We start from the raw sequence: 20,542 nt of genomic DNA on the forward strand, positions 1-20,542 counted from the left end.
TTTTCGGCTCACCCTTGTGTCCCTTCCCCCCCCCCCCCCACCCCCGTTTAGTTTAGCTGAATTATTATATTAGTTTAGCTGTATCACTGCTTGTATACCCTAGCGGAAGTGTTTACTATGGTTAGGGTATTGTTGGACCCTTTGGAATAGCATTTTTGGCCTCAAATCTTGGTGTAAGCCAGGAATTTCTCTATTTTTTTTTAAGTAAGTCTTTCTTTATTAGGTTTTATAGAATACATTGCATTTGACATTTCACATAACATGTATTAAGTTGTATTATCCTGTAGCCAGCCGGCTACACGATACATGCAAGCTATTCTGTTATTTTCTTCTTGAACACAAGTAAAACATGTAACTCTTCATAAACATTTCAAGATATTGAATACATTTCTCCGTCGTTGCCAGAACAAAGAGAAAACATCAGTCATACACGAGAGCATGGAGAAATTGTATGAGACGAGAGGTGAAAGGAGGGGGTGGGGGGGGAGCGTCTTCTATCCAATAACTGGTTATCCGTGATTAACCGCTAGGTGAGTCAAGATGTTATGGAGAGGGTGGTATGATGGGCTTGGGAAGAGAATGGAGAGAGGACGGTATTATCTGATAAACTGCACATTTATTGATTGTCGTTGCAAAGGTATGAAGGGAGAATGAGGGGATGCGGGTTTGGGGGGGGAGAGTGGGGGTTTAAAAGATCTATAAAGCGTTTTACACTTTATTGCACTGCGATGGATGCCTATTGGCGAGTATACGTGGGTACACCAGATTATGTGTGGTAGTCTAAGAAAGGATAGTGAAGTGAAGTTATAAAGTTATCCGAGATGAAGCAGAATGTGATCGCAGTTCACTGAGGAGGAACATAGATACCGTCACCTGTATCAACTTATAAGTTTGTGTGTGTGCCCTCCCTCGATGTCGTGCGAACCATCCTACGTTTGCTCATGCACATATATATAGATATGTATATCACAGAACATCTAGGTCACCTAAGGACCCATCTGCTTTAGCCAGGAGGTACCATGATGAGTGCTGAAATATCATCATCACATCTTGCAACTGGGATTTAATCAATTCACGGAGTAGGAATGGAGTCCATGTTTTGAAAAATCTACCTGTGGCTAGTTAGGTTTGTTTAGTATCGAGTTTGTGAAGTAGCATGAGGTGATGTAATGTGGTCCGAACATCCGCTATGGTAGGAGGGTATTAAGAAGCCATGCTCTAAGAATATTCTTTTTGGCAGCCACGAGGCAGTAGTGCTCCCATTGGGAAACTGATGTGTGGGTATCCGATTGGGGATTTTGGTTGATGTGAAATATCCAGAAGGAAGGTGTTAGTGTCCCTGATACAGTCGTTAGCTGCCTCATGTAACGATAAACATTTTCCCAGAAAGTTTGAATGTTGGGACAGGTCCAGAAAATGTGAGTCAGGTTGGGTTTTGGTGCTTGGCATTTAGGTCAAGCCTGAAGCCAGTCCGTGTGTGGGTGTTTGGTACCATAATTAAATACACAGTATGCTCTATGTATTAGCTTAAATTGCACCTCCCTCCACTGTTCACTACACATGTTTTTACATACTGCATGCCACCCCTTAAGCATAAGCTCGTAAGAGTCTTCCGGAGATGACAATAATAATTCGGCCCATTTGTAAGCAAAACATGGTAACTTGGGTGAGTCAATATCAGGATGTGGGCAAAGAAAAGGGTATGTGTGTGAGAGAGCGAGTTTATGCGTAGGATGGGCTAACATTTTGGAAAAAGGGGAATGCCCATCCGAACCTATAGGGAGACTGATTTGAGATTTAAGGAAGGTGGAGATTTGACCATATTGGAGGAAGTGGTTGGGGGATATTTGCTGATTTGCTATAAGGTCCTGAAATGACCTGCAAGTGCCTTGGGGGGTCAGTAGGTCCTGTAATGTCCGAAGACCTTTACCATGCCATGTGCGAAAAACTGCAGAGGATAGTCCCAATGGGAACATAGGTGAAGACAGGATGGGCATTAGGGGTGTGGTTATGCCCGGGTGTTTACTCATTTTTCTTATTTCCCTCCAGGCAATCACCGTATCCCTAATAAGGACATTCTGCTTAATATAGGTTGGCAATTTCTGAAAGGAGGTGTGTAGTGTACCTGCAAGAGACCAAGGATGCGCCAGGTTCTGCTCCAGACCCGTGTTAGAATAATATTCTGTTTCATGTGTCCAATCCCTCACATCACGAGCGAGGCTCACCAAATTATACAAACGCAAGTTAGGGACATTAGCGCCCAGATGGGATCTCGGGTTTTGGAGCGTATTCAGCGCAATTCTCGGTTTCTTGCCTCTCCAGATAAAGGCAGTGAAAGCCTTATTGAGTGTCAGAATGTCTTTATGTTTAAGCAAAAGAGGCAGGGTCTGAAGTGGGTACAGTAGGCGGGGAAAACTAATCATTCTAATTAAATGACAGCGCCCTAGTACAGATAAGGGGAGAGTGGCCCATGAATGTAGCTCATAAGGAATTTTGCGAATGACGGGGGTAAAGTTAAGAGTATATAGCTCAGATGTATTTTTTGGTAAGTGTACACCTAGATATTTGACCGATCTATTGCGTAGTTGCATGGGATATTTAGTTATCCAATGTGAGCCGTTAGGTAGGTCAGTCTGCGAGAAGAACATCAGTTTGCTCTTGTCCACATTAATTTTAAGGGCCTGAGAACGTGCCAAATACGTTAATATGTTCAAAGACTTTAGGGAGCTGGGTTTCAGGGTCGGATAAAAATAGCAAGATATCATCAGCAAATAATAGGGATTGGATATTATGAGTGCCTAATTGGAGTCCCTGAAATATAGTTGTGGAGGAAAGCGACCTAGCTAGAGGCTCAATGGCCAAATTGAAAAGTAGCGGGGATAATGGGCATCCTTGACGTGTCCCTCTATGTAGTGAGAAGGGAGGGGAGAGGAATGTGGATGTGAATATACGTTCTGTCAGTGACAAGTATAAAGTGGCTATGTACCTAAGGAATATTCCCTCAAAGCCCATGTGGTGAAGGACTCAAAGGAGCCACTTCCAGCTAATGCTGTCAAACGCCTTCTCGGCATCCAGAGCCAAAAGGGCTGTGGAGCGCCGAGAAGGCGTCGACAAGCGAGAGTGTTCCAGGGCCGCAGTGGCTTTCCTTATGTTAATAACCGCAGACCTCTTAGAAACAAATCCTGCTTGGGCAGGTGCAATAAGTGAGGGTAATGGGGTTGCCAATCTATCGGCCATAATTTTAGAGAGATATTTTGCATCCTGGTTCAATAATGATATAGGGCGATAGGAAACCGGGTTCAATGGATCTTTGTCTGGTTTGGGGAGCAATCTAATGTATGCTTCATTGAATGTGGGAGGATATTGCTGGTGGCGGAGGACATAGTTATACAATTTCAGCATTGCAGGAGATACATCTTCCAACAATAACTTGGAAAAGTCTGTGGATAGCCCACCCGGGCCTGGCGCCTTGGCTTGAGGTGAAGCTTTTATCATATGCTGCAATTCCTGAATAGTGATGTCTGCATTCAGCAGTTCCAACTCATTCTCAGATAGAGAAGGCAGGGGTATAGAGTTCAGGTAGGAGTCTCCCTCATTTATTTCAGTGGGTGGAACAGAATACAGGGCCTGGTAATATTTAGAAAAAATATCTGCAATTTTGTTCGGGCCAGTTTGTAAGTTACCCCCCTGATCATTCAGGTGGAGTATGTGAGAAGGCGGGCGTGTACCTCGAGCCAAGTTAGCCAGCAACCTACCGGCATTATTCCCAAATGCAAACATGTCCACCTCCCTGTAAGATCTGACCTGCTGGTCGTATTGACTGAGCCATTGATCGCAACTCTGTTTGGCCTGCACCCATTGCCCTCTATTTTCATCTGACGGAAGAGATTTGTAAGTGGTGTAGGCCAGTAAAGCAATCTTACATGCCTCAGTATATCTCTGCATGGTCAGTCTCTTACGAGAGGTGGAATATGCTAATAGCCACGCAGGACTGCTTTCGCTGCTTCCCAATACAATATGGGTTCATCAACATGTTGTACATTACATTCAGCGTACTCATGCCACCACAAGGACAGACTTTGTTTAAAGGTGTCATCCTGCAATAAAAAAGACTGGATACGCCATGTCATAGGTAGAGATGGCATATCCAGCTTACGGATCATCAGTGAAACCGGGGAATGATCAGATATCATCATATACTCAATCACGGCCGATTGAATCTTGTTTAGTAAATTGGGTGAAGTGAGGATCAGGTCAATACGAGACATAACCCCGTTCACATGTGAAAAATGGGTAAAGTCCCTTTCTAGGGGTGGAGATGTCGCCATGCGTCTTCAAGGCCGCTGCTCGTGATAAAAGAACCCAAGGATCTGTCTCTATAAAAAGAAGCTGAGGAAGCAGAAGAGGAGCAAGGCCCTGCTGTGCCAGACCTGTCCTCCAGAGGAAATGGCACAGCATTGAAGTCTCCCCCGACTATCCTGTACTTAGCGTTTGTTGGCTGGGAGAGTCTGGAGAGTTGGGAGGCGTAGAAGGGTTTGTTGTCGGTGTTGGGACCGTAAATGTTCCATATGTCCATAACTGTAGATCCAAATTGAATGGTGGTACAGGATCATCTGCCCCCATTTGTGTCAGAGGTGTGAGACAAAACCGAGCAAGGCAAAGATTTCCGAATGAGTATGACCACTCTGGCCGAGCGGCCATTTGCATGGGCTCCCATAGCACTGCCCACCCAGGAACGTCGGAGGCGTGATATGTCTGGCAATGGTAAGTGGGTTTCTTGTAGGAGAGCTAAATCTGTTTTGAGTTTCTTGAGGTGACATAAGATTTGGTTACGTTTGTTAGGCGTTCTCAATCTTTCACGTTCCACGTGACTAACTTCAAGGTGGTTTCCATCTGAGAAGGTGAAGTGGAGTGTCACGTGGACGGATGTAGATACATTCAAAAGTGAAGGTGCGCACGGACGTCCCTGAGCTACATGGGCACCTTGTGCGGTGAGACCCGAGATGTGGTCGGGGGTGTACGGCCATCACAGTGCAGTGCGTGTAAACGAGGGAGTCCTCAATCCCTGTCCACTGGCATGGACATAGGGCAGGAATGGACAAGGGACTGGGGGAACTGCATAAGCATGGCAGTGTAAAAAACAGTACTGGAAACATAAATTGCAAAGAAATAAAGAATGTCAGTAACGTAGCAATGTCTTTGAGTGACTTCCTTTTTTCCCTCAGGCGGGTGTAGCCTGCCTGAAGTTGTAGCAACATGGGAGACGAGGCTGCTCGAAATCCTGTGCACAGCAGAACATAACTTTTGTGGGAAGTGTGCTCCGTCCCAAAGACATTGACTGAGATTCATAAGAAACACAGCAAGGGCTCTGCCCTAAGTAGGTAAATAGGTAAAGCATCACAGACAGCCAAACCTCAAGCCTTCTTTTTGCGCGGTGGGCTTTTGGATGGCGAAGGTGCAGGGGCTGACATCTTTTGCATCGTCTGGGCGTAGGTATGGGCTTCAGGCGCAGATGTGAAGGATTTTTGGTGACCCTCGAGGGTAGAGATCCGAAGCAACGCTGGGTATGCCATAGTAAATTTTATGCGGTGGGCCACCAGTAACTGGCAGGTATCATGGAAAGCTTTCCTTTGTTTGGAAAGGATAGCTGAGTAATCGGCAAAAATGAGGAGCTTATGACCGCCAGCTACTAAATGGTGTTGAGAGCGATACGCCATTAGTATATCCTTTCTGTCAGCGAAATCAAGGTACCGGACAATGACAGGTCTCGGTTTCTGCTGGTCTCGGGGCGGGCCAAGTCTGTGGGCTCTTTCCACTCTGCATGGCATTTTAAGGCCCAGTGTGTGCGGCATAACTCGTGAGCAGAAGTGATGTAGTTCACCTGCAGGTACCGATTCCGGGAGACCGATTATATGAAGATTATTTAGTCTCAGCCAGTTTTCAAGGTCGTCCACCTTGTCAAGTAAGTAACCGACCTTTTTGTCAGAGTCTGCCTGTGATATTTGAATGTCCCGCAAGTGGTCCTCCAGATCAGCCCACCCTTTGTTCTACATTGTGAATGCGGCCTGCCTGTGTTTCCCAGGCCTGATTCAATTTGCCCATGTGATGCTGTATGGAGTCAGCTATGATCGCCATTAGGTCAGCTTTCAGGTGAGCAGCCACCGCAGAGGCCAGTGCCTGGTAGTCTACCCCTGAATCAGGTGTTTGCGTAGGGGACTCACCCTGCGTGTCTGTCTGCATGTTGTCTCTGGGCTCACTCCGTTCCGCCATATCGGGAGATTCACGTGGAGAGGCCTCGGGCAGCAGAATGTTCCGTCTGGTCGAATGCGGCCGCGATATGAATTTGTCCATCATCCAGATCGATCCCAGGTATTTTGGCTGCAAAAAGGATCGGGTGTGAGCGGTATTAGGCTGTGTTCGGGTAATAGCAGGACGGAAAACTATCGTACACCACTACTCCATTGGGCGCCGGAACCGGAAGTCTGCTTTATTTTTTTTAATTTGGCTTATATTTACTTATCCTTTTTTTTATATCTCGAAGAAAACTTGTCACGGGATCTTCTGTTTCCCGCACCATATGTGTAGCTCTTCAAGGATGTTCCCTCGGGGACCCACTCATTCTCTGGGGTGCTGTCCGGTAGGTAAGTTTGTTCCACATTTTGTACTGACGGGTTTATATATATATATTGATTTCCTCTCCTTCCATGTTTTAATGACCATGACATAGTAACCATGGCATAGTTTCCTTTAATGTAAAAGGACTGAACTCTGACCGTATGAGGGGATTACTCTCTAGAGAGCTTAAACGTTTAGACCCTGATGTTGTATTCCTCCAAGAAACTCATTTTTCCTCTAAGGGATCACTTAATTTTTTAAGATCTCGTTTCCCTATTTATTATTTAGCTAACTGCCCTTCAGGAAAGAGGGCTGGTGTGGCAGTTCTCCTTAAACTGGGGTGTCCTTTTAAACCATCAGAAGTTCTTACTCACCCGGGGAGGAGGTATATTATACTTCATGGTACGTGGGGACATGACCAGATCACGTTATGTAATTTATATACCCCAAATACTAGACAAATGCCATTTTTGATAACCGTTTTCTCAAAACTGACCTCCATACCCCACCAATATTTGATTATTGGTGGTGACTTCAATGTACTCCTGTTGAGTTGAGTGCGTTTGTCGTTTGTTTTGCTTCAATGTACTCCTGTCCCCAACTCTCGATAGACTTGGGATTGCTGGAAACCCCACCCCTGGGGGCGCAGATCAATTTCAATTATTGCTTAAACGACACGCCTTGTCCGATGTCTGGAGAACTCAGAATCCAACAGATAGGCAGTTTACCTTTTACTGCAATGCTCATGAAACTTATACTAGAATAGATAGTTTCTTAGTTAATGTTACAGCTTTACATGCGACTGTCTCCTAAGAAATTAATCCCATTACATGGTCCGATCATGCTCCAACAGTCCTTTCGATACATTTGTTCCCTCCCCCGGCAAAATTTTATAATTGCCGGCTAAACGATTGGCTCCTTAAAAATGAAATTACTAAATCTAAACTAGAGGTCTCTCTGCTTGATTATTTTTTTTTGGAATGAAGGCACTGTGGACCCCTTCAGTACTTTATGGGAAGCTCATAAAGTAGTTATGCGGGGTCATTGCATCGCACTCTCTAGCAAGCTTAAACGCGATTCACAGTATCAACGCTTATCTTTGAAAGCTCAACTTGAGACTCTCCAACGGCGACTATTATCTGTTCCCTCCCTTAACGTACTTCGGTGAATTCTCTGTGTTCGTTCTCAATTGCAACAACTAGATATGTCTGCGGTGGAAAAATCTATGCTCTCAGTTAAACAGAAATTCTACGAAAGAGGTAATAAGGCCCACAATATGCTAGCCCATAAACTTAAATCAGACCAGAATCAAAATTCCATCCATTCTATTAGGGACACAAATGGCATTAAACAGTTCTGCCCGGATAAGGTGGCATCCATTTTCCACGCTTACTACACTTGTCTATACAATATACAAGACCCTGCATTTAGTTTTGAAGACCCTACCTTAAAAACTCGCATTATGGACTATCTCTCAGAAAATCCCTCCCCCATATCTCACAAAAAGATCAACAACTTCTCAATCGCCCTATTACAACCAAGGAGTTGACTTCAGTTATTAAAGGATTGCCCAACAGCAACGCTCCAGGTCCAGACGGCTTTCCTTATCTGTATTACAAAATTTTTAGCCCCATCCTTATTCCACATTTGTTAAAAATATATAATTACTTTTTTGAAGCTTCCCCTATCCCTACTTCTATGCTTGCCTCTTATATTACAGTAATCCCTAAACCTGGTAAAGACCATTTAGAATGTTCTAGCTATTGACCCATTGCACTTTTGAATTCAGATGTAAAAAATTTCTCTAAAGTATTAGCAATACGTTTGAGCTCTTTCTTCTCTTCGCTGATACATAAGGACCAAGTTGGATTTGTCTCGGGAAGACAAGCAGGAGACAATACAAGGCTCACGATAGATCTTATAGAAATCCTGAATCTTTCAGAAACAGAATCCTTGATTCTGACCCTTGATGCGGAGAAGGCATTTGACCGCCTTAGCTGGCCATTTCTATTCTCTACCTTAGAACATGCGGGGATACAGGGACCCTTCTTGGACGCCATTATTAATCTTTATTCTACCCCCTCCACTGCTATTAAACTTCCTTTCTCATTATCCTGTTTTTTTCCCTATACGTAACGGTACTCGACAGGGCTGCCCCCTATCCCCCTTGTTATTTACTCTCTGTGTTGAGTCATTGGCAAGCCATATTAGGAATTCTCCAGACATCTCTGGCGTACAAGTTAAAGGACGTGTTTTTAAACTTTCCCTCTTCACTGATGATATCTTATTGACCCTAACTAAACCGCTTATCTCCCTACCTAATTTATATAGGGAATTGTCCAGTTATTCATCTATATCGGGGTATAAACTTAATTTAACTAAATCTGAGGCAATGCCAATCCACATCTGCCAGGAAGGGTTATCTTCCCTTCACTCTTCTTTTGACTACAAATGGACCATCTTCAGAGATGGAGATCATATCGTTTGTCCTGGACTGGTAAAATGACCAATTAAAATGATGATCCTCCCAAAATAGCTTTACCATTTTGGGACATTACCCTTTAAAAATCCCTGCACAAGACCTTTAAACCTTGCAACGCCTACTTTTCCAATTCACATGGGACAACGCTGCACATAGAGTCGCTAGGACAGTGTTAATAGCTCCCAGATCACAGGGTGGACTAGCGTTCCTGGATATATCCAAATATTACTTAGCTGTTCACTTGCGCCATATGGCTTCCTGGCCCTCCTTACACCCTCCTAGCAGATGGGCAGAAATAGAAAATCTTTGGATCTCCCCATTACATTTAAACTCCCTTCTATGGCCTAACCTTCAGCCCATATACGTCCCCCGGCTTTTATCTACTATGCACCATACTAAAGATATATGGCATCTTTCAAGGACTAAATTTAATCACACCCCTTCTACCCGTTACACTTAACCATTATACCGCTCGTCCCTGGCTGGTTCATTGCCTCTTTCGCTTCAGTGACATAATTCATAAAGTAGATAGGACTTTATTGCCTTTCCCTACCCTACAAACTCGGTTTAATTTACCAACCAGATCCCTTTTTACATTTCTTCAGATCAAGCATTTTGCATATACAGTTTCTACTTCACTAGTTTTCTCGCCATTAACACCATTCAACTCAATTTCTGCGGTGCCCTTCCCTAAACATAATTATATGCTTAAGTGGGAGAGGGCCTTGGGCCGGACATTGGACATGGAAGATTGGGAGGAGATCTGGATTAATGATAGTAAGACTTCTATCTGCACTTTATACCAGGAAAATCAGTACAAAATTCTATACCACTGGTACCGTACCCCAGATCTGTTACATCATATGAATCCTTCATTGCCATCAGTATGTTGGCGATGTTTGACCTAAAAGGGCAGTTTACTGCATGTATTTTGGGAATGCTTTAAGATACTTCTGGAAATCTCTAATATCTCTGCTTCAAATGTTAGTTGATGAGATTATACTGGCATTGCTTTATTACCTGATGCTATTTTCTTACCTGTGAATATGAGTTAAAGTGACAATAAACCCTCAGATTTTTTAACATAAACCAATACTGTAATGTGTGCCTTACTGTCATCCATGGTTGTTTTCCTTCTCTTTGCTGCTCTTCCTTTTAAATCCTCATGTCTTCTCATGCTGGGGGAGAACTTCCCTTTGCAGCTGAGTGCCTCTTCCTGTAGTGCTGGCTCAGGTTGCAAACGTACACACAGACACCATGTATCCATTCCAGAGACAAGGCAGTCTGCTGCAAAACAAAAGTTCTGCCCAGCATGAGAACAGATACAGATTTAAAGCAGCAAAGAGAAGGGAAACAACCATGGATTACAGTAAGACACACATTACAGTATTGGTTTATGTTAAAAAATCTGAGGGTTTAATGTCACTTTAAGTTCTTCTCCCTCCCCTTTCTTTTGGATTATATTATTGTTTAATTTAATTTGAAATATGTTTTCTTTTATTTTAAACTTATGTTTGTGCTGATTTATACTTATGTATTTATGTAAAACTTGAATAAAAAGTAAATTGAAAAAAAAATATCATGCTGACTATCTTTTGCAGCTCTGTTGAGAGAACTTCTGCAGCAATGTTGTGAAGTGCAAAAAAGTCAACAAGTGTCTCATGGTGGAGAATGAGGCCCTGTAAAACAGCTATTTGCCGCTATCCTCTCCCTGTGTTAACAGACTCTCTGCCTTGTTCTTTCAGCTAGATTAGTGACTGTGACATACACTTGTGTTCCTGTTGCCAGGAAGATTTCCCAATGCTGCAAAGGCCATTAAGCCACCACATGGGGAGAAAGAAGAGAATGTTGATGTAACATACATCACTTCTTGCAAACAGAGACCGGTGGGGAGCTAAGCACACAATCTCACATTGATCTCCGATGACAGAGACGCTGTGCCGGTTCTGGGCCCGCACCAGACACACGGGAGCTTGGGTTCAATGGCGGGGGGGCACACACTCACATAAGCGATTGGGCGGCTTTACAGCAGATTTCCCCCAAACGTTTAAAAGTGCCCACCCGCATCCAAGAACCCACAGTCCAGCCATATAATTACAACGGCCGAAGATGAGATGGTTAAAAAAAGCGCATGTTTCCCCACATTTCATACCAGACACTTTAGGCCTTTTCCCCACAACCCTGGCTCGGTGGTTGTGGGGGTCTGATGGCAGGGGGGCTTACCTGAATTAGGGTGCCCCCTTTCATAAAGAAGGCACCCAGCTCCCACCCCCCTTTGTGAATGAGTAAGGAGTAATTGTTACCCCTACTCATTCACCAAATAGTAAATAAAATAGTAAATAAACACACAACTCTGTGAAAAAGTCCTTTATTATAAAAATAATTGTTTGACAAGTCCTTTATTAAAAAGAAAACTTTTTTAAAAAGTGTCTATTGAAGTAATCCAAAGGTTAATCACATAGTCCAGCAATGTAGATCCTCATCAATCACAATGAACGACGACTGCCGACTCGCTGTAACCAAAACCCACCGACCCGTCCAATCCTGACGAACTCTTGCCGCAAAATGACACCTCTGGACCTGAATGTCAACAAAGTCGTCATATCACCGAACTTGTTTCACCCATTTGTTGACATTCAGGACCATACCTGTCATATTAGCAACTCTGGGGTCCATTCACAAAGCTGCCGAAGGCAGCCGAGTGAATGACCGATCAGAAGTGAAGTGAGCCGAACACTGTTCGGCTATTCACTTCAGGCTGGTACGGCTGATTTCAGCCGTACATCGGCTGAAATCAGCCGTACATCGGCTTGCTTCGTGTGTCTTCGGGTCGGCCGAACATGCTCAGCATGTTCGGCTGACCCGAAGTGCAGAAGGAGTTCGACTCAGCCGATCCAAATAGTTTACTATTGGCTATTGAAATTGAAATAGCCAATAGTAATGTCCCAATGTTTATGGGAATTTTTCTTTTTCTCTATTTTTATATATTTTTATATATTTATGATTTCGTGTTTCAAACTTTATCATACCCGAGATGTCTCGTGGACTCTTGTTTGGACAGATTTAGGTGAGTTATTCCTAAGATTTACTAAGGGGTCTATTCACGAAGCAACCGAAGGATCTAGCCAGAGGGATCAGCGTCCCTGGTTAACAGCTAACCAGGGACACTGATCTCCAAACAGCCTAACTCTCCCTGGCGCTCCGGGAGTCTGCCGCTCCCGGGAGAGAAACACTGCTTTTTCTTTTTTTTCTTTTTTATTCTGACGCGGAGCCATGTCAGAATAGAAAAAAAATATAATTTTTGGCCATATGAATGCATTGCTAGATTCCTACTGGCTATTTCAATTTGCAATAGCCAATAGCAAACTACCATTGCACCCGCCCTCTGCTGCAGTTCTCCATTAATAGTTTGCTATTGGCTATTGCAAATTGAAATAGCCAATAGGAATTTAGCAATGCATACCTATGGCCAAAAATTATTATAATTTTTTTCTATTCTGACCCGGCTCCGTGTCAGAATAAAGAAAAAAAAAAGAAAAAGCAATGTTTCTCTCCTTGGCAGCTGGGAGCGGGAGACTCCCGAGAGAGTTTTTTTTTGGGGGGGCAGCAGAACCGCCGGACAATAGAAAACAGTTGGGCGGAGCTAGCTGTCACTGCTAGCTCCGCACAATCGTTTTCTATTTATTTTTTCTACTTTTTAAACAATTTTTCTGTTCTGCTCGGTTCCACAGAGGGACCGAGCAGAACAGCCGAGCTGTTCGGCATCTATAAAAATAGACCGAACAGCAGCAAGTAGCCTGCCGGAGGTTTGGCTTAGCCGATCCAGATGTTGGATCTGCTGAGTCTAACTCCTTCTGCACTTCAGGTCGGCCGAACATGCTGTGCATGTTCGGCCGACCCGAAGCCACCTGATGTATGGCTGATTTCAGCCGATATAGGGCTGAAATCAGCTGTACCAGCCGGAAGTGAATAGCTGAACAGCGTTCGGCACACTTCGCTTTAGGTCGGTCATTCACTCGGCTGCCTACGGCAGCTTAGTGAATAGACCCCTAAGAATTACAGGCCTACAATATAAAACAACAAATTGCCATGAAAAACAATGTACCGCTTTGGCATGCTAAAATCCTACATAATCATACCGCCAGGCAGGTTAATTGGGGAGGGAACTCCACACTAAAAATTTGACAACAAAAGTTAATTCCGAATGACACTCGGAAAGAAATTCAGATGCATCCGAATCTCCAAATTTCCTCAAAATGAATCCAAATTTCAGTTCGAAATGATACGATTCACACATATCTAGCATCCAGGAAGAGTGATTGTTTTCTAAACACATTTAATCATATCACAAGTTCCTGATGCAGGAATCCCTAACCTCACCTAAACTTACAGGTGTGAATGGGGCCTTAAGTATATATACAAGTAATGTTGTTGCATAGCATGTATTTGTACAACGTTATCAGACATTTGTTGATTTGTTTCTTGGCTTTTTTTAAGTATTGCAGTGCCAAATAATTTGGTGTGTCTGTGATGAATTCCAGAAGCATTTTACAGTTACTGGTATCCCATTGCAAGTAACTGTACAGCATTATTAGATAATTGTTGCAAATCAACTTCCCTGTTTTTTTAAAAAGTGTTGCCACGAGGTAAATATTTTGGCATGTCTCTGCTTAATTCCTAAAGAATCTTCATGTATAGTAAAATCTTCTTGTACAGTACATTGTGCTGCTTCTGCAAACAGTTACTATAAACTGAGTTTCAATCTTAAAAGCATCAGAGTGAGGTGTCTGTAAACATCATTGTGATGGACGGAACCATCACTGGGGCTGTTGAAGGAGCCTGGGGGCAAGCCTCCTTCCTACTGACTATGGACCTAGGACTATGGAGACCCCCTCGAACCTCTAGGGGTTACAAGGAACTATTATTCCAGGTTTACGTGAGTAATGGATATGCTGTATATTTCCCCTGGCTTTACGTTAAGTGATCATGTGCCCATTATAGGTACAGGGTATGAATCCAGCAACACCAATTATAGGTACTTTTTAATTAGGGCACCGGGGAGGGGATGGTTTGCTTGCATTGTTTGAATGTCTGATTGTGTTATGTTTTCAGACTTCCAGAACAGTATATATACTGAGCTTGTTTTCAATAAAGGCAGTTCCTGTTTTCACTTCAACATTGGTGTTGTCTGATGTTTGAGGTAAATATTTATTATTTTGGGAGATTAGTTTGCTGTCCTAATATATTGATTCTGTCCAATAATTATGCAGGTTTGGGCTGAGGACACTGGAATTTGGGTTCCAGCGGAGAGAAAGTTACATAGTGGCGGAGGCTCCCAGTCGGGGTACCAGGTGGTGCATCAAGCATTGGTGGCAAGCGGTGGGATCTGCTTCCTCCCTACAGAGCAGTCGAAACCACCAACAGAATCCATTTCTCAGATGGCTGACAAGTAACTAAAGGAGCGAAGCAGCCATGACCCTGGCAGTCTAGTACTCAAAATGGTTGCAGATCATCTGTCCAGAGGGAGAAAAGGGTCTGTCTATGGAAGACTACTTTACTCTCAGGCAGACTTCACAGACAGCTATATGGAATATTACCGAGGCACACCAGGGCCAGTTTCATCCATTTCCAGAACAAAGGGTCCGGGATCAGATGGCCCTACGAATGGCTATCCTGGGAGAGCAGCCTCAGGAGCATTGGGTGGCTGATTTGCACAAGTTGGTTTAGCGGGAGGTAAAAGCTGGATGAATGGTATCGGGCTCTGCATCGGTATGCAGAACAAACTCAGTCAGGATTTACAGCTGAATATCCAGAGGACTACGACTTTGATGAACCTGGATTGTTGTGGGACACCCTGGTGGATATGTTTGAATTAGAGGATGATGGGGACTCTGCCCTGGAGGACCTTTCTGCATACTGGGAAGACTTGCTTGGTTTGGAGGGGGTTTCAGAGCTGAGAGCTGATTTGGAGTACGTAGTGAAACAAGAATGCCTACTGGGAAAGGAATACAAGGAGCTGCTAGGATGCATCCAGCAGAGTGTCTCAGACCCAGTGGAAAACACATCCCCAGAGAGTGTGGATTTAATGGACTTTTCTGTGGAGGTTGTGCAGCTTGCTGAGTCTCCAGGTGAGGTGCTGGCAACAGGGCAGAGGGCCACAAGCCTCTGCCCAGCACCTGGTACAGCCCCGTAATTCCAGGGTGAGGAGGCGGACGACCTCTCTCTGCAGCTGCAGATTGTCTTCTAGGGAGAGGAGGCAGCTGGCCTCTCTCCCCAGTGGCAGGTGGAGATTCAGGGAGAGGAGGTAGCCGATCTATGTCCCCAAACAGCAGATGGAGCACCTGGAAAAAGGTGGATACCAAGGTGCCGGAAGGGGGGATAGTCCATCTCACTCCCCAATGGCAGGCCAAGGGGCCAAAAGAAAAGGGAGCCATTTTTGCTCCAGGGAGGGAAGACGGCCGGTCTCACTCCCCAGCAACAGGCCAAGGGTTGAGGTGGGGAAACACCTGGTCTCAAACCCCAGCAACAGGCTGAGGTGCCAGGAGAAGTGGGAGATATACGCACTCCCCAGTGGCAGGCAAGGGGGCAGGGAGGGGAGACAGCCGGTCTCACTCCCCGGCGGGGGGCCAAAGGGCAGGGAGAAGCTGCAGCATTGCGGACTCCCCAGCGACAGTTGTTGGTCCAGGGAGAGGAGGTAGTCGACCCCTCTCCTTCTCTACAAGCCAACGTACACAGAGAAGCAGCAGCACTGTGCACCCCCCAGCGGCAGACCAAGGTGCCGGGAGACATAGGAGCCCTCAACAACCCCCAGAGGCAGTTTGTTTACATGAAACCAGATACCGGACATGTGAGTTTGTCTTGTCTGACTAACACAGGTCCAGACCAGTTGTGGGTCTTGTACCTGGTTAGTCTACTGTTGGAAGAGGAGAAGTGTGACGGACTGAACCGTCACTGGAGCAGTTGGAGGAGCTTGGAGGCTAGCCTCGTTCCTACTGACTATGGACCTCAGAGACACAGCATATCTGTCTTTTCTATCTGAGAGTGGCAAGTGAGCTCCAGAGAACCACTGCTATTTCCAGGGCCAGGCCACAGGATTCTGTGTGTGCTTTTTTATTGTATCCGTTGACAATACCACCATTGTGGTCTATAGCCACTGCCTGCAGCAAATCAGTTGTGGTAAAGGTACTAGCCATTTGGATATCACATGCATGAGAAAACACATGCTTTTGCACCACAGAGATCAGTTGGAGCAGCACCTTAGTGACACAAATCAGAAGCAAAAGGCCCAAATTCCTTCATGTTCCTCACCTTCTTCATACCCCCTCCACAAGTTTCTCCTGCTGCATCTGCCACAACATCTGTGGCCTCTAGTGGCAGGGAGGAAAGTCCCATAAGAGGTTTCAGAGGCTTAGAATATGTCACGTTAAACAGGTTAGAAGATCATGGGGCCATGTTAAGTAGGCTCAAGTGAAGGCTTGAAGTTCTGCAACATTTTTCTACACCTACTATATAATCTCCAGCAGCAGCATTCCCAAGGCAGGTGTTTCTTCTGCAGCTGTTACAGCAGAAGAATAAAATGTCCACAAATCACCCCCTTGCCCAGTATCTCAATGTTAGCTTTGCAAAATTGCTGGCTTTGCAGCAGCTATTGGATGCCCAATAGAAGGGTAAAATAACTGAACTACTGTGGCCATTCCAGGGGAAGTCGAGAATGCAGTACTTTTAGCAGGTGGTGCCTAATAACTTCTGTGTTGCATCTCCTGATAATGGCAGGGATCCTTCTGATGACCAACATGCCTCTGATCTCTGAGTGGAGGAGTAGCGGTGCTGGCTGCCTCAGTATTGCTATCAGAGTTTTATTACATTGCAGCAGCCAGCCCAGCTGCAGTCAGCACACACAGGCAACTGCCTGTATCACATGCTTGCTGACCTTGTTCATATTTAGCTTTTTTAATTTGTTCCAGACCAAAAAAAAAACATTTTTTTTAGCACGTTAGCCTTATCCATGTTATTGGTGTCTCAATACATCCTTTAAAGGGCCTACTTGTTCTGTCCTTACCGTTTTACTGTTGTTATCTTTATAAAACTTTTTTGGGGGTTTCTTGCTTTCTGTGATAATTGTTTTTCTTATATGCTATTTTAGCAGCTCTCATTGAATTCTTTCATTTCCTAAAACATTCCTTGTAACCCTTAAATTTCCAAATGCGTTCTTTCTGATTTTGTATTTTTTTAAAGCAATTTTTTTCATTTTCAAAATTGAGTTCTTGTGATATCCACATGTCTCTTTTTTGTAATTTACTTAATCTATCAGTAAATGTAGATTTGTTCTGATATTTGATCAGCATTCACTTATTTCCTTTGCACAATATGCAAACTATTCCCTGGTTTGAGTTCGTGAATGTGTATTTTAAAGTATTTCCTGCTTTGGAGCTTTGTATTTTTTATCCATTATAGCGCAAAACCTAAATTTTTTTATACAAATTCAGCACTTTTAAATAAAAAAATTTTTCTATTTTTTTTTTTTACTTTCAATATTTCTTTATTAAAGTCAAAGTTTGCAGACAAAGCAAATTACATACAAAATGTGTTTAGCCTAGACAACTTATGAATGTAGAAACATTAAGTATGCAAGTCAACAGTCGAGGCACAATAAGTTGTGTCATGAAAATATCATAGTATATATTTTTGTTAGTGAGAAAGAGTGCAAGCGGGAAGGTAAGGGAAGAATGGCGGAAGGTTGGAAAGAAAGGGGGAAAAGAAAAGAGGGGAAGTGTGGTTTAAACCAGTTATGCAGTAGAGAACAAGAGAAATCAGACAATACAATATTTATGTATAATCCATTTTTTTCCATGCGGAGTAGAACGTAGGGTATGAGTTGTTTTTTAAAGCAAACATTTTTTCATATGAGTATTGGGTATTAATCAAAGAAATCAGGTCAATGATGTTAGGGGGAGTTGGCTGTGACCATTTGCGGGTGATCAATAGTTCGGCTGCATAGAGAATATGTACTATAATAGTACGGGTTTCGGGTGGGAAATTCTCAATGTTAATATGTAATATAGCAAGTTCTATACATGGTGGGACAGGTGAAGGTGCAAAATGCGAGATGATTCGGAAAACTCAATTCTAGAACACACGTAGGGACCTACAGTGCCAGAAAATGTGGGATAAGGAGCCAATACAACCACAAAGTCTCCAACATAGTGGGGAATTAGAAGTGGAGAATTTTGATAATTTGTATTGGGTATGGTACCACCTGTGGACATTTTTTTGAAGGAGTTCCCAATGATTAGAGCAGCGGGAAGCTTTATATGATGTTTGGAGTGCTAGTCTCCACTGTGCGTCTGAAAAAGAGCATCCAAGTTCTTGTTCCCATTTTAGCATGGGAGGTGTTTTCCAAAAATAATGATAGAGACTCAAAAGGGCATAAAATAAAGAGATTCCTCTTTTTATGGGGGTGGAGCTGAATAGGAATTTGTGGAGGTTAGCATCCACAGGGATAGATAGCGGTAACGGATGCAAATGCAGGAAATTACATACTTGCAAGTATCGGTATGATTCACTGTGTGGAAGATTGTATTGTTCACATAAGGTGTGCATAGATTTAAAAGTACTCTGGGTATAAAGGTCCTGAATGTGAGAAATACCCGAAGTTCTCCAGTGCACCAAGTTTAGGTGAGGGATGCAGTGTTCTATGATACTGAGCGGAGTGAGAAACGTATGGGAGGATTTGGTACATGGATAGGATGTAGGCAAAGCATGCCAAGTGGAAAGTGTGGCTTGTATTGTAGGGAACGGCGTGGAAAGAGGGATTGGAGATACTTTAAGTGATAACAGGAGAATAACAATGGAGGTGTGAGGTAGTAAAGAAAGTTCCATTTGGGCCCACAATTTGTCTCGAGGGTTTTGACACCAATGTTGTACTTGGGCTAAGATTGTGGCCGCATGGTATTTAGCAATGTTGGGGAGAGCGAGGCCCCCCATACATTTATGTTTATAGAGGATGTGAGAAGAACATCTAGGTGTCTTATTGTTCCATATGAAACTGAGGAGTATTTTTTGGAGGTGAGTAAAGAAAGAGGTAGGAGGGGTTATGGGAAGGGTTCTAAATATGTAGAGTAATTTAGGAAGGAGCAGCATTTTAAACGCTGCTACTCTCCCACATACTGTGAGGTAGAATTTGGAGAGATAGGTTAGCTCTTTAGGTATTAATTGGAGGAGCGGTTTGTAGTTATATTCGTATATTTTTGATGTCGATGAGGGTAGTTGGATGCCTAAGTATGTAAGGGATGTGTCCGCCCCAGGAATAGGGAAATGTGGCTTTCAACAAATCTTTTAAGCTGGGAGGTATATTGAGGCCTAGGAGGTGGGACTTCGTGTTATTCACCTTGCAGTAGGAGACTTTGCTAAATTGTCCCAGGAGGTGTTATACAGCTGAAAGGGATGATAGAGGACGTGAGAGAATAAGGACAATATCGTCGGCAAAGAGGCCTATCTTGTTGTTAGTGGGGCCTACTTTGATTCTATGAATGCAGGGGTGATTGCGTATAAAATTTGCTAGCAGCATTATGAGGACAAATATAATGGGTGAAAGGGGGCATCCTTGACGAGTGCCGTTAGTGATCAGGAGTTCGTCAGATAGGAACCCTGAGGAGAGTACTTTTGCATTAGGCGTAGAGTATAGAGCCATGATGGCATTCATGATAGGGCCTACAAAACCAAATTTTTGTAAAACTGCTCTCCCAATTTATCCTATCAAATGCCTTTTCGGTGTCCGAAGCGAGAAAGAGGGAAGGAACCTTGTTGAGTTCTACATGTTTTAAGATATTCAGTAAGTGTTGTGTGCCATCAGGGGCCTGACGGCCATGGACAAAGCCCACCTGATCAGGGCTGATCAATTGTGGGAGGATGTGTAGGAGTCTATTAGAGAGTATATTTGCGTAGATTTTGACGTTGGTATTTAGAAGTGATATCGGCCTGTGGTTACTGGGGAGTGAGGGGTCTTTACCTGGTTTAGGAATGGTCACTATAGTTCCCTGAAGCATTTCTTGTGGGAATGTGCCTAGAGTCATGGTCCGATTGAAGACCTCACAGAGGTATGGCGCTAACGTGTGTTTGAAGCTCTTATAGTATTCATTAGGATAACCATCGGGTCCTGCGGATTTGTGTGAGGGGAGGGAATCAACGGCTAGAATGATCTCATGAGTCGTTATAGGGGTTGATAAGTCTGATGTTTGTTCTGTCGTAAGGAGTGGAAGGTGGACAGAGCTCAGAAATGAATTAATTTGTGTGGTAGTGGGCTGGTGAGTAGTGGGGTCATCCCGGAGATTGTATAGAGATTGATAGTATTGTTTAAAAATAGCAGCCATCTGCATAGGATGGGTGGTTTTGGTCCCAGTGGCTGGGTCAATGAGGTGAGTCAATCTGGAGTTGTGGGAGCGGGTT

Source organism: Nanorana parkeri, unplaced genomic scaffold (genome assembly GCF_000935625.1).
Source record: "Nanorana parkeri isolate BGI_ZX_2015 unplaced genomic scaffold, ASM93562v1 scaffold839, whole genome shotgun sequence".
Classification (NCBI taxonomy): domain Eukaryota; kingdom Metazoa; phylum Chordata; class Amphibia; order Anura; family Dicroglossidae; genus Nanorana; species Nanorana parkeri.